Here is a 15,911-nt window from a genome sequence, read left to right as displayed (position 1 = left end):
CCAGAATTGGAAAACACACATGCACCCATATGTGCACTGCAGCACAATTTACAATGTCTAAGACATGGAAGCAACCAAAATATCCATTGGCAGATGGGTGAAGAAGTGGTACATGTTCACAGTGAAATATTACTCAAAAATGAAAAAGAATGAAAGAATGCCATTTGCAGCATCATGGATGTACCTAGAGATAGTCATACTAAGTGAAGTAAGTCAGAAAAGGAAAGTCAAATATCATATGATACCACTTATAGATGAAATTTAAAAATTGATACCAATGAACTAATTTACAAGAGAGAAACAGGAACTTTCCTGGTGGTCCAATGGTTAAGAATCTGAGCTTCCACTGCAGGGGGCGTGGGTTCGATGCCTGGTATTGGGAGAACTAACATCCCGCATGCCTCACAGTGCACCCAAAAAAATAAAAGAGAGAAACAGACTCACAGACTTAGAAAACAAACTTATGGTTACGCAATGAGAAAGGTGGGGGGAAGGAATAAATATAAAATAGATAATCAACAAGGACCTACTGTATAACAAAGGGAAGTCTACTCAACACTCTCTAATAACCTATATGGGAAAAAAATCTGAAGATGAATAGACATATGAATATACATAACTAAACAAGATCCTTGTACACCTACCATGAACACAATATTTTAAATCAACTTTACTCCAATAAAAAAGAAAAATTAAATTTAAAAAAAAACAAGAAGTAACAAAACACAAGATTTTGGGTGTTTGTTCTGGCACAGTCCACACTAATTTACAATCCAGGAGCCCATCTTCCACAGCAGCTCTGCTTACCCAAGTAACCAGAGAGGGGCATGAAGGAAACCCTACTGCTTGTGCCCATTTCCACAACAGCAACTTCAAAACATGTGCTTATGGGTACTTAATATTCACAAGGACTGCCAGGGTGTAAATGACACCTGTCCTTAACGAATATCCTGTGGTAGTTATCGAAAAAAAATTCAAAATAGTCAGACTTTCAAGAAGCCAATTTCAACTGTAACTTTTTCTCACAGTGTTTTAAAAAAACACATGCAAAGATGCTCAACATCTCCAATTATTAGACACATGCAAATCAAAACTACAACAAGGTATCACCTCACACAGTCAGAATGGCCATCATCAAAAAGTCTACAAACCATAAATGCTGGAGAGGACGTGGAGAAAAGGGAACCCTCCTATGCTGTTGGTGGGATGTAAGCTGGTAACAGCCACTATAAAGCACAGTATAGAGATGCCTTTAAAAAGTAAAAATAGAGCTACCATATCATCCAGCAGTCCTGCTTCTGGGCGTACATCTGCAGAAAACCAGAATTCGAAAAGACAAATGCACCCAAACCCAAACATGCACTGCAGCACTATTTACAATAGCCTAGACATGGAAGCAACCAAAATGTCCATCAACAGATGAATGGATTAAGAAGAAGTGGTACATGTACAAAATCGATTATTACTCAGAAATGAAAAAGCATGATCATCTCTAGGTCCATCCCTGTTGCTGCAAATGGCATTATTTCATTCTAAGTGCAGTAAGTCATAGAAAAAGACAAATATCCTATGATATCACTTATAGTAGAGTCTAAAAAACGATGGAAATGAACTAATTTATAAAACAGAAACAAACCAACAGACTTCAGATATGCTTTAGGGAGAAAATTTTTAAATCTGTTACCGATCATTAAATGTCAACCTGAAAAAATGAAGCAATAAATAACATTGTAAAGGTATTAATTCTCCTCAAATTAACCTACACCAGGCATTAGCAAACTATACCTGGAGATCACATCCAGCCTATCACCTTCATGTGTAAGTTAAATTTAATGAATGACCCACAATGAGACATCACGTCACACCTCTCAACATGGCTATTATTCCAAAGTCTACAAATATGAAATGTTGTTCATGACATGGAGAGAAGAGAATCCTAGTACACTGTTGGTGGGATTGTAAATTGGTACACCCACTATGAAAACAATATGGAGGTCCTGAAAAAAGCTAAAAGTAGAACTATCATATTAGCCAACAATTCCACTGCTTGGTATATGTCCAAAGAAATTGAAGACACCAATTTGACAAGATACATGCATCCCAATGTTCATAGCAGCATTATTTACAATTGCCAACATATGGAAGCAAACTAAATATCCATCAACAGATGAGTGGATAATGAAGATGTGGTATGTATACACAATAGACTATTACTCAGCCATTAAAAAGGATCTAATTCTTCCACTTGCAACAACGTGGATAGGCCTAGAACATTTATACCTACTTAAATAAGTTAGAGAAAGACAAATACTCTATGTTCTTACTTTTCTGTGGAATCTAAAAAATGCAAGAAAGGAATGTATATAACAAAATAGAAATATACTCACAGAAAACAAATTAGTGGTTACTGGTGGGGCGAGTGAAGGAGGGAGGGAAAGACAGTAGTTTGTTTATTTCAAACATAAGGGCATTGGATTTAGAGAAACAAACAAGGATATATAGTACAACACAGGGAAATACAGCCATTATTTTGTAATAACTTTAAGTGGAGCATGATCTGTAAAAATATTAAATCCATATGTTGTACTGCTAAGACTAATGTAATATTATAAATCAACTATACTTCAATTTAAATAATCCATAGGGTGGCTGAACGGAATAAGAAACTTCAGTAATATAATGTGTACAAGAGATTCATGTTAACTTTAAATCCGTATATGTACCATAAAATTGAATGATTGGAAAAAAAATACTCCGTGAAAATGATACTTGCCTGACTAGTCTATCAGGGAAAAAAGACTTGAAGTCAAACCTCTCAAAGGAAAGAAGGTTATCATATAATGATAAAGGGATTAATTCATCAAGAAATTATGACAATTATAAATATGTATGTATCCAGCATTGGAGCCTCTCAACATATAAAGAAAATATTAACCCACATGAAGGGAAAATGCAGAAATAAAATAATGGTAAGAAACATCAATACCCAACTTTCAACACTGTATAGATCACTGGACAGAATATCAATCAGGAAACACTGAACTTGTACACACACTTGATATCAAATGAACCTAACAGACATATACAGTACATTCCACTCAACAGCAGCAAAATTTCCATTCTTCTTAAGTACACATAGAACATTTCCTAGGGTACATCATATGTTAAGCCACAAAACAAGTCTTCAAAAATCCAAGAATACTGAAATCATATCAAGTATCATTTCCAACCACAATGGTATGAAACTGAAATTCAATATTAGAAAGAATAATTGAAAATTCAAGAACACTTAGAAATAAGCTCCTGAATAGCCAATGAATACAGGAATAAATCAAAAGGGAAATTTAAAAAAAATTTTAAAGCAAACAAAATTGGAAACACAAAATACCTAAATGTATGGAATACAGGAAAAACAATGCAATTCAAAGAGTTATGTTTACAGTAATAAATGCATATATTTTAAAAGAATTCTTGAGAGGCGATCAAGATGATAAAGTACAAAGATACTGAGCTCCCCTCCTGCCACAGACACACCCAAATTACAACAACTTACACGGAAATTATCTCTGAGAATGACCTGAAGACTAGCAGGGAAACTTTTCCACAACTAAAGATATAAGGAAGGAGAACCCACAAGGCAGGTAGGAGGACTGGAAACACAGTCTAGTTGGAACCCACACCTCGAGCACAGTGACCCACAGCTGGAAGATATCACAGTTGCATAGGTCCTCCACACGGAGGGAAGGGTCTGAGCCCTGCATCAGGCTGCTCAGCCCAGGGTTCCTGCCCTGGGAAGAAAAGAACACAGCAGGTCTGGCTTTGAAAACCTGCAGGGCTTACTTTCAGGAAAGGTGGAGGTTAAAGAAAACAGACTTTGCTCTCACAGGGCACACACAAATCTCACACGTTCTCAGTCCCTGTGCAGAGCCAGCAGTGTGAAAGACACCTGGTCAGACCCACTTGCTAATCTCAGAGAGCTTCTTGGAAAGGCAAGAGGCAGCTGGGACTCTCGCTAGGAACTGAGACATTGGCAAGCAACATTTTAGAGTCTTCCCTGAAACTGATTAGGATCAGGGGCCTCCCCATCTACCACCATGCCCATAGCACTCCTGCACCACAAGGCCTCACAACTAGACACACTGGGGGCCTACCCTATCCACCTGTGCACCTGGAGCACCACACAGCCACCCATAACGGAGGGCTGCCTGGGCTACCAGCACACCCATGGCAATCACATACCACGGGGCCTCACAGCCATTTAGGCCAGGGTCCAACACTGCCTACCAGCTTCTCCACAGTAGTTGGCCCTGCCATAAGAGAAAGGTGTGTGCAGCCCACACAGGGGACACCCCTGGAGCATGTGGCTCTGCTGACCAGAGGACAACGTGCTGCTGGGCCCTATCAGTCATCTCCTATATAAGGCCACTTCTCTGAGACCCGGGAATGTAACAACCTGAACCTAATGAATAGAAATGCACAGAGAATTAGGAAACATAAGGAAATAGAGGAATATGTTACAAATGAAGTAAAAAGACACGACATTAGAAAAAGAACTAAATAAAACAGGGATAAGCATTCTACCCGAAAAAAAAAAGTGTTCACAGTAATGATTATAAAGATGCTCACCCAAGTCAGGAGAAGAATAGATGGACATAGTTAGAATTTCAAGAGTAATAAAATGTCAAAAAGAACCAAACAGCTGAAAAATACAACAAATGAGATTAAAACACACACACAAACACACACATGAGGGAAGCCACATTATATTATATGATACAGTGGAACACATCAGTGAAATGGAAAACAGATTAGTGAAAATCACCCAAGCTGAATAGCACGAAGAAAAAAGAATTAAGACTATAGGTAAAGGGACCTCTGAGACAACATCAAGAATATTAACATGAGCATTACAGGGGTCCCAGAAAGAGGAGAAGAGAGAAAGGGGCAGAGAACTTACTAGATGATATAGTAACTGATAACTTTCCTAACCTGGGGAAGGAAACACACATCCAGGTCCAGGAAACACAGAGTCCCAAACAAGATGAAGACAAACAGGTCCACACCAAGACATGTTATAAAGTGCCAAAAACTTAAGGTAAAGAGGGATCATAGAAGCAGTGAAATAAAAGCATCTAGTTATGTTCAAGGTATTCCCATAAGACTGTCAGCTGACTTTGCAGCAGACTAGGAAGGAATAACAGGATATATTCAATGGGCTAAAAGGAAAGAGCCTACAATAAGAATGTGCTACCAGCAAGATTATGATTCAGAATTGAAGGAGAGGGCTTCCCCGGTGGCACAGTGGTTGAGAATCTGCCTGCCAATGCAGGGAACACGGGTTCGAGCCCTGGTCTGGGAAGATCCCACATGCCACGGAGCAGCTACACCAGTGCGCCACAACTACTGAGCCTGTGCTCTAGAGCCTGTGAGCCACAACTACTGAGCCCGCGAGCCGAAACTACTAAAGCCTGTACACCTAGACCCATGCTCCACAACATGAGAAGCCTGCGCACTGAAACGAAGAGTAGCCCCCACTCGCCACAACTAGAGAAAAGCCCGCTTGCAGCAACAAAGACCCAACGCAGCCAAAAATAAATAAATAAATAAATTTATGGAAAAAAAAAGAATTGAAGGAGAGATCAAGAGTTTCCCAACAGAGGAACCAAGATGGCGGAGTAGAAGGATGTGCTCTCACTCCGTCTTGCGAGAACACCAGAATCACAACTAGCTGCTGGACAATCATCGACAGGAAAACAGTGGAACTCACCAAAAAAGATACCCCACATCCAAAGACAAGGAGAAGTCACAATGAGAAGGTAGGAGAGGTGCAATCACAGTAAAATCAAATCCCATAACTGCTGGGTGGGTGACTCACAGACTGCAGAACACTTATACCACAGAAGTCCACCCACTGGAGTGAAGGTTCTGAGCCCCACGTCAGGTTCCCAACCTGGGGGTCCGGCAACGGGAGAAGGAATTCCTAGAGAATCAGACTTTGAAGCCTAGTGGGAATTGATTGCAGGACTTCGACAGGACTGGGGGAAACAGAGACTCCACTCTTGGAGGGCACACACAAAGTAGTGTGCACATCGGGACCCAGGGGAAGGAGCAGTGACCCCAGGGGAGATTGATCCAGACCTACCTGCTAGTGTTGGAGGGTCTCCTGCAGAGGCGGTGGGGGGGGGGGCTGTGGCTCACCTTGGGGACAAGTACACTGGCAGCAGAAGTTCTGGGAAGTACTCCTTGGCGTGAGCCCTCCCAGAGTCTGTCATTAGCCCCACCAAAGAGCCCAGGTAGGCTCCAGTGTTGGGTTGCCTCAGGCCAAACAACCAATAGGGAGGGAACCCAGCCCCACCCGTCAAAAGTCAAGTGGATTAAAGTTTTACTGAGCTCTGCCCACCAGAGCAACAGTCAGCTCTACCCACCACCAGTCCCTCCCATCAAGCCTCTTAGATAGTCTCATCCACCAGAGGGCAGACAGAAGAAGCAAGAAGAACTACAATCCTGCAGCCTGTGGAACAGAAACCACATTCACAGAAAGACAAGATGAAAAGGCAGAGGGCTATATACCAGATGAAGGAACAAGATAAAACCCCAGTAAAACAACTAAATGAAGTGGAGATAGGCAACCTTCCAGAAAAAGAATTCAGAATAATGATAGCGAAGATGATACAGGACCTCGGAAAAAGAATGGAGGCAAAGATTGAGAAGATGCAAGAAATGTTTAACAAAGACCTACAAGAATTAAAGAACAACAGAGATGAACAATAACAATACAATAACTGAAATGAAAACTACAGTAGAAGGAAACAATAGCAGAATAACTGAGGCAGAAGAACGGATAAGTGACCTGGAAGACAGAATGGTGGAATTCACTGTTGCGGAACAGAATAAAGAAAAAAGAATGAAAAGAAATGAAGACACCCTAAGAGGCCTCAGGGAAAACATTAAATGCAACAACATTCGCATTATAGGGGTCCCAGAAGGAGAAGAGAGAGAGAAAGGACCTGAGAAAATATTTGAAGAGATTATAGTCGAAAATTTCCCTAACATGGGAAAGGAAATAGCCACCCAAGTCCAGGAAGCACAGCGGGTCCCATACAGGATAAACCCAAGGAGAAACACGCCAAGACACATATTAATCAAATTGGCAAAAATGAAAGACAAAGAAAAATTACTGAAAGCAGCAAGGGAAAAACGACAAATATCATACAAGGGAACTCCCATAAGGTTAACAGCTGATTTCTCAGCAGAAACTCTACAAGCCAGAAGGGAGTGGCATGATATACGTAAAGTGATGAATGGGAAGGACCAACAACCAAGATTACTCTACCCAGCAAGGATCTCATTCAGATTTGATGGAGAAATCAAAAGCTTTACAGACAAGCAAAAGCTAAGAGAATTCAGCACCACCAAACCAGCTCTACAACAAATGCTAAAGGAACTTCTCTAAGTGGGAAACACAAGAAAAGAAAAGGACCTACAAAAACAAACCCAAAACAATTAAGAAAATGGTCATAGGAACATACATATCAATAATTACCTTAAACGTGAATGGATTAAATGCTTCAACCAAAAGACACAGGCTTGCTGAATGGTTACAAAAACAAGACCCATATATATGCTGTCTACAAGAGACCCACTTCAGACCTAGGGACACATGCAGACTGAAAGTGATGGGATGGAAAAAGATATTCCATGCAAATGGAAATCAAAAGAAACCTGGAGTAGCTATACTCATATCAGATAAAATAGACTTTAAAATAAAGAATGTTACAAGAGACAAGGAAGGACACTACATAATGATCCAGGGATCAATCCAAGAAGAAGATATAACAATTATAAATATATATGCACCCAACATAGGAGCACCTCAATACATAAGGCAACTGCTAACAGCTATAAAAGAGGAAATCGACAGTAACACAATAATAGTGGGGGACTTTAACACCTCACTTACACCAATGGACAGATCATCCAAAATGAAAATAAGGAAACACAAGCTTTAAATGACACAATAGACCAGAAAGATTTAATTGATATTTATAGGACATTCCATCCAAAAACAGCAGATTACACTTTCTTCCCAAGTGCATAGGGAACATTCTCCAGGATAGATCACATCTTGGGTCACAAATCAAGCCTCAGTAAAGTTAAGAAAACTGAAATCATATCAAGCATCTTTTCTGACCACAACACTATGAGATTAGAAATGAATTACAGGGAAAAAAACGTAAAAAACACAAATACATGGAAGCTAAACAATACGTTACTAAACAACCAAGAGATCACTGAAAAAATCAAAGAGGAAATCAAAAAATACCTAGAGACAAATGACAATGAAAACACGACAACCCAAAACCTATGGGATGCAGCGCAAGCAGTTCTAAGAGGGAAGTTTATAGCTATACAAGCCTACCTCAAGAAACAAGAAAAATCTCAAGTAAACAATCTAACCTTACACCTAAAGGAACCAGAGAAAGAAGAACAAACAAAACCCAGAGTTAGCAGAAGGAAAGAAATCATAAACATCAGAGCAGAAATAAATGAAACAAACAAAGAAAACAATAGCAAAAATCAATAAAACTAAAAGCGGGTTCTTTGATAAACAAAATTGATAAGCCATTAGCCAGACTCATCAAGAAAAAGAGGGAGAGGACTCAAATCAATAAAATTAGAAATGAAAAAGGAGAAGTTACAACAGACACCGCAGAAATACAAAGCATCCTGAGAGACTACTACAAGCAACTCTATGCCAATAAAATGGACAACCTGGAAGAAATGGACAAATTCTTAGAAAGGTATAACCTTCCAAGACTGAACCAGGAAGAAACAGAAAATATGAACAGACCAATCACAAGTAATGAAATTGAAACTGTGATTAAAAATCTTCCAACAAACAAAAGTCCAGGACCAGATGGCTTCACAGGTGAATTCTATCAAACATTTAGAGAAGAGCTAACACCCATCCTTCTCAAACTCTTCCAAAAAATTGCAGAGGAAGGACACTCCCAAACTCATTCTATGAGGCCACCATCACCCTGATACCAAAACCAGACAAAGATACTACAAAAAAATAAAATTACAGACCAATATCACTGATGAATATAGATGCAAAAATCCTCAACGAAATACTAGCAAACAGAATCCAACAACACATTAAAAGGATCATACACCACAATCAAGTGGGATTTATCCCAGGGATGCAAGGATTCTTCAATATATGCAAATCAATCAATGTGATACACCATATTAACAAATTGAAGAATAAAAACCATATGATCATCTCAATAGATGCAGAAAAAGCTTTTGACAAAATTCAACACCCATTTATGATAAAAACTCTGAAGAAAGTGGGCATAGAGGGAACCTACCTCAACATAATAAAGGCCATATATGACAAACCCACAGCAAACATCATTCTCAACGGTGAAAAAATGAAAGCATTTCCTCTAAGATCAGGAACGAGACAAGGATGTCCACTCTCACCACTATTTTTCAACATAGTTTTGGAAGTCCTAGCCACAGCAATCAGAGAAGAAAAAGAAATAAAAGGAATACAAATTGGAAAAGAAGAAGTAAAAGTGTCACTGTTTGCAGATGACATGATACTATACATAGAGAATCCTAAAAATGCCACCAGAAAACTACAAGAGCTAATTAATGAATTTGGTAAAGTTCCAGGATACAAAATTAATGCACAGAAATCTCTTGCATGCCTATACACTAATGATGAAAAATCTGAAAGAGAAATTAAGGAAACACTCCCATTTTCCATTGCAACAAAAAGAATAAAATACCTAGGAATAAACCTACCTAGGGAGACAAAAGACCTGTATGCAGAAAACTACAAGACACTGATGAAAGAATTTAAAGATGATACCAACAGATGGAGAGATATACCATGTTCTTGGATTGGTAGAATCAATATTGTGAAAATGACTATGCTACCCAAAGCAATCAACAGATTCAGTGCAATCCCTATCAAATTACCAGTGGCATTTTTTACGGAACTAGAACAAATCATCTTAAAATTTGTATGGAGACACAAAAGACCCCGAATAGCCAAAGCAGTCTTGAGGGGAAAAAACGGAGCTGGAGGAATCAGACTCCCTGACTTCAGACTATACTACAAAGCTACAGTAATCAAGACAATATGGTACTGGCACAGAAACAGAAACATAGATCAATGGAACAAGATAGAAAGCCCAGAGATAAACCCACGCACCTATGGCCAACTAATCTATGACAAAGGAGGCAAAGATACACAATGGAGAAAAGACAATCTCTTCAATAAGTGGTGCTGGGAAAACTGGACAGCTACATGTAAAACAATGAAATTAGAACACTCCCTAACACCATACACAAAAATAAACTCAAAATGGATTAGAGACCTAAATGTAAGACCAGACACTATAAAACTCTTAGAGGAAAACATAGGAAGAACACTCTTTGACATAAATCACAGCAAGATCTTTTTTGATCCACCTCCTAGAGTAATGGAGATAAAAACAAAAATAAACAAATGGAACCTAATGAAACTTCAAAGCTTTTGCACAGCAAAGGAAACCATAAACAAGACGAAAAGACAACCCTCAGAATGGGAGAAAATATTTGCAAATGAATCAACGGACAAAGGATTAATCTCCAAAATATATAAACAGCTCATTCAGCTCAATATCAAAGAAACAAACACCCCAATCCAAAAATGGGCAGAAGACCTAAATAGACATTTCTCCAAAGAAGACATACAGATGGCCAAGAAGCACATGAAAAGATGCTCAACATCACTAATTATTAGAGAAATGCAATTCAAAACTACAATGAGGTATCACCTCACACCAGTTAGAATGGGCATCGTCAGAAAATCTACAAACAACAAATGCTGGAGAAAAGGGAACCCTCTTGCACTGTTGGTGGGAATGTAAATTGATACAGTCACTATGGAGAACAGTATGGAGGTTCCTTAAAAAACTAAAAATAGAATTACCATATGATCCAGCAATCCCACTACTGGGCATATACCCAGAGAAAACCATAATTCAAAAAGACACATGCACCCCAATGTTCACTGCAGCACTATTTACAAAAGCCAGGTCATGGAAGCAACCTAAATGCCCATCGACAGATGAATGGATAAAGAAGTTGTGGTACATATATACAATGGAATATTACTCAGCCATAAAAAGAAACGAAATTGAGTCATTTGTTGAGACGTGGATGGATCTAGAGACTGTCACACAGAGGGAAATAAGTCAGAAAGAGAAAAACCAATATCGTATATTAACGCATGTATGTGGAACCTAGAAAAATGGTACAGATGAACTGGTTTGCAGGGCAGAAGTTGAGATACAGATGTAGAGAACAAACGTATGGACACCAAGGGGGGAAAACTGCGGTGGGGTGGGGATGATGGTGTGCTGAATTGGGCGATTGGGATTGACATGTATACACTGATGTGTATAAAATTGATGACTAATAAGAACCTGCAGTATAAAAAAAAAACAAAAAAAACAACTAATACTAAACTTTCCTTGGGTTATTTGTACAGAAATATGTTAATATAAATGTTTCAGACATTACATGAAATTTCTAAAAATCTTATATGTTCTGGTATAATGTTATAAGTCATAATTCTAGTTAATACTTTAAAATGTATATCTCAGAAATAACTAAATTTCCTTGTCAATTGCATTATTATGAACTTTCATCAAATCTTTAACCGTGGTCATTTTTAAGTCTTTTGTCATTTACACACAGTTCTGGGTGTACTGTGATGCTTTTGCAAAAATGTTCCTATAAAAGGGTTTCATCTTCAAGGAATTCATGGAAAAGACTCTGACAAGTACAGGTTTCTGGTAACGGACTATACTGCTGAAATGAATGAATAAGCATTTTCAGAACTCTAATGGAAAACTGATGAACTCATAAAAGTGCTAACAGAAGATCAAGATGAAAAAAAAATTAATTACATGGGACTGAGTGAACTGATGAGGATGATCATAATTTTTGTGACTTTCTGTTTGAATAAAAAAAAATCCCACAAGGACTCAGACGTAAAAAAAATATACAAATCAATTTTCACTGCAAAGTAAAGGAGCTGTTACAGTGGAGGATTACTGGACTGAATGTCAATATTATGACGTAGTATGAGTGTGTTTCATGTTTGCAATCATTGTTGCTTTTGTTGTGGTCATCCATTTACAATGCTTGGTGTCAGTTTATTTATCTCTTGTAAAAATAAAATACAGTGTGTGTGTGTGAAAAAAAAAAGAATAGTTTTGGAGATTTTTGAAATCTATATGTATTTCTATATCTATATCTGTATCTATTCAAACACACAGTGTGTATTCTTTTGCTCAGTATTTTATCTGTGACATTCATCTATGTGGTTGCATATACTTATAGTTAATTCATTTTCATTCTATACAGTATTCCATTGCACAAGTATGACACTTTTTAATCCATTTTACCTTTGATGTACCTTTGATTCAATGCTGCTATACGTGTCTTGTACATATCTTTTGGGATGCATGTGCATGCATTTCTGTTGGGTATATACCTAGAAATGGAATTTCTGGCTCATAGGAAATAAGTATATTCAACCCCAGTAGAACATGCCAAATTTTTGTTTTCCCCAAATGGATATACTTACTTACATTACCACCACGAGTGTGTGAAAGTCCTCATTGTTTCACATCTCCATCAATATTTACTCTCATAAAGCCTTTCTAATGTTGGTCATTCTGATAGAAGTATAATGAGTTCTCATTGGAATTTAATTTGTATTTCCCAGATTGCTGGTGAGGATTAGCACCATTTCACTTTTTGGTTGACTATTTGAATAATCTATTTTGTGAAATGCCTGGTCAAGCCTCTTGCCAATTTTTCTATTGAGTTCTCTGTCTTTTTTCTATTAATTTGAATAACTTTGTATGTATTCTCAATATGGGTGCATTCTGGTTATATTTATTGCAAACATCTTCTTGTATGTTCCAGGGTGCATTTTTCACTTGCTTAATGATGTCCTCAACTTTCATTAATATAATCAAATAGAGAAAGATTTTTGATGGTTAGTGATATGGGTATCTGGCTTATTAAGATACCCACCCTGAGATCTATACTTTTGCCTTTACCTACCCAGAGATCATAAAGATATTTTTCTTTGCTAAAAAAAAAAAAAAAAATCGTTTCCCAGACTAGCAAAAGCTAAAAGAGTTCATCACTAATAAAGTAGCCTTATAAGCAATGTTGAAGGAATTTACTTAAGCTTAAAAGAAGTCTCACTAATTATTGCTAGTAACAAGAAAACAAACAAAAGTAAAAATCTCACTGCAAAAAGTATACATAGAGTAAGGGTAGTAGATCAAACACTTATTAAGCTTCTGTAAAGAATAAAAGACAATAGTAGTATGTTTTTTTAAAAAGAGAGGGCCCAAATAAATCAGAAATAAAAGAGATGACATTACAGCAGACACCACAGAAATACAAAGTATCGTACGAGATTAAGACAAACAATTATACACCAACAAATGGGACAACCTAGAAGAAGTGGATAAATTCCTAAAAACATACATCTTCCAAGATAGAGTTAGCAATAAATAAAAAATCTAAACAGATCAATTACTAGAAATGAAATCAATCAATAATCAAAAAACTCCCAATAAATAAAATGTCCAGGATCAGGTGGCTTTACTAATAAATTCTACCAAACATTTAAAGGACAGTTAACATCTATCTTTCTCAAGCTATTCCAAACAACTGATGAAGGAGTGCTTCCAAACTTATTTTCTGAGGCCAGCATCACCCATATATGAAAACCAGATAAACACACTACCAAAAAAGGTAAATTACAGGCCAATATCCCTGATGAACATAGATGCAGAAACCCTCAACAAAATATTAGTAAACTGAATTCAACAATACACTAAAAGAACCATACACCATGATCACATGGATCATCTCAGCAATGCAGGAATGATTCAGTCTATGCAGATCAATTGACACACCAGATTAGCAGAACAAAGGATAAAATCATATGATCAACTTCATACCTCCAGCAAAGGAGGTGGCAAAATTCGACAAAGTTCAACATTTGAATTATGATAAAAACTCTCAACAAGGTGGGTATAGAGGCAACATACCTTTTTATAATAAAGGACAGCGACTTCCCTGGCAGTCCAGTGGTTGGGAATTTGCGATTCCACTGCAGGAGGTGTGGGTTCAATCCCTGGTCAGGGAACTAGGGTCCCCCATGCTGTGCAGTGCGGCCTGAATGAATGAATGAATGAATGAATAAATAAATAAATATAAAGGGTATATATGACAAAAGCAGACCTAACATCATACTTAATGGTGAAAAGCTGAAAGCATCTCCTCTTAAGAACAGGAACAAGACAAGGATGCCGACTCTCACCACTTTTATTCAACACAGGATTAATAGTTCTAGCCACAGCCAAAAGACAAAAATCAAAATACAAAATAGGATCTAACTTGTAAAGGAAGTAAAACTGTCACTGTTTGCAGATGACATGATAATATGTAGAGAAAACCCTAAAGATCTCACCAACAAATTATTAGCATAAATAAACTCAGTAAATTTGAAGTATACACAGTTTTTTTCTTTTTTTTAATTAACTTTGTTGGAGTATAGTTGCTTTTCAATGTTGTGTTAGTTTCTACTATACAGCAAAGTGAAGCACCTATACGTATATATATATCCGCTCTTTTTTGGATTTCCTTCCCATTTAGGTCACCACCAAGCACTGAGTAGAGTTCCCTGTGCTATACAGTAGGTTCTCATTAGTTATCTATTTTATACATAGTATCAATAGTGTATATTTGTCAATCCCAATCTCCCAATTTCTCCCATCCCCCCTTTTCCCCCCTTGGTGTCCATACGTTTGTTCTCTACATCTATGTCTCTATTTCTGTTTTGCAAATTACATCATCTATACCATTTTTCTAGATTCCACATATATGCGTTAATATACGATATTTGTTTTTCTCTGATTTACTTCACTCTGTATGACTCTATGTACATCCACGTCTCTACAAATAACCCAATTTCGTTCCTTTTTATAGTTGAGTAATATTCCATTGTATATATGTACCACATCTTCTTTGTCCATTACTCTGTTGATGGACATCTAGGTTGCCTCCTAGCCCTGGCTATTGTAAATAGTGTCACAGTGAATACTGGAGTGCACATGTCTTTTTGAATTATGGTTTTCTCTGAGTATATGCCCAGTAGTGGGATTGCTGTATCATAACGTAGCTCTTAGTTTTTAAGGAACCTCCATACTGTTCTCCATAGTGGCTGTATCAATTTACATTCCCACCAAGAGCAAGTGGGTTCCCTTTGCTCCACACCTTCTCCAGCATTTATTGTTTGTAGATATTTTGATGATGGCCATTCTGACCCGTGTGAGGTGATACCTCATTGTAGTTTTTGATTTGCATTTCCCTAATAATTAATGGTGTTGAGCATCTTTTCATGTGCCTCTTGGCCATCTGTATGTCTTTGGAGACATACCTATTTAGGTCTTCCACCCATTTTTTCATTGGCTTGTTTGTTTTTTTGATATTGAGCTACATGAGCTATTTGTATATTTTGGAGATTAATCCTTTGCCAGTTTCTTCATTTGCAAATATTTTCTCCCATTGTGAGTGCTGTCTTTTCATCTTCTTTATGGTTTCCTTTGCTGTGCAAAAAAGTTTTTACGTTTAATTAGGTCCTATTTGTTAATTTTTGTTTTTATTTTCATTGAAGTATATGCAATTAATATACAGAAATCTGTTACTTTTCTCTGCACTAATAAACTATCAGAGAAAGTAAGGAAAAAAATTACAATTGTACCAAAAATAATAAAATACCTGGGAATAAATTTAACCACGGAGGTGAAAGATAT

The 15,911-nt window shown here is 37.5% G+C and overlaps 1 long non-coding RNA gene across 2 annotated transcripts in view; it reads right to left on the bottom strand.

Moving 5' to 3' along the window:
* The window catches only part of LOC132356424 (uncharacterized), an 85,163-nt gene that overhangs the window by 23,009 nt on the left and 46,243 nt on the right, over window positions 1–15,911 (bottom strand). For both annotated transcript variants that reach the window (XR_009499854.1, XR_009499853.1), the window contains exon 2: window positions 14,145–14,271. This is a non-coding gene — a long non-coding RNA (uncharacterized LOC132356424). The remainder of the gene's footprint in view (window positions 1–14,144; window positions 14,272–15,911) is intronic.

Source organism: Balaenoptera ricei, chromosome 21, assembly GCF_028023285.1.
Source record: "Balaenoptera ricei isolate mBalRic1 chromosome 21, mBalRic1.hap2, whole genome shotgun sequence".
Taxonomy (NCBI): Eukaryota; Metazoa; Chordata; class Mammalia; order Artiodactyla; family Balaenopteridae; genus Balaenoptera; species Balaenoptera ricei.
This window is presented reverse-complemented; position numbering and strand designations above follow the sequence as displayed.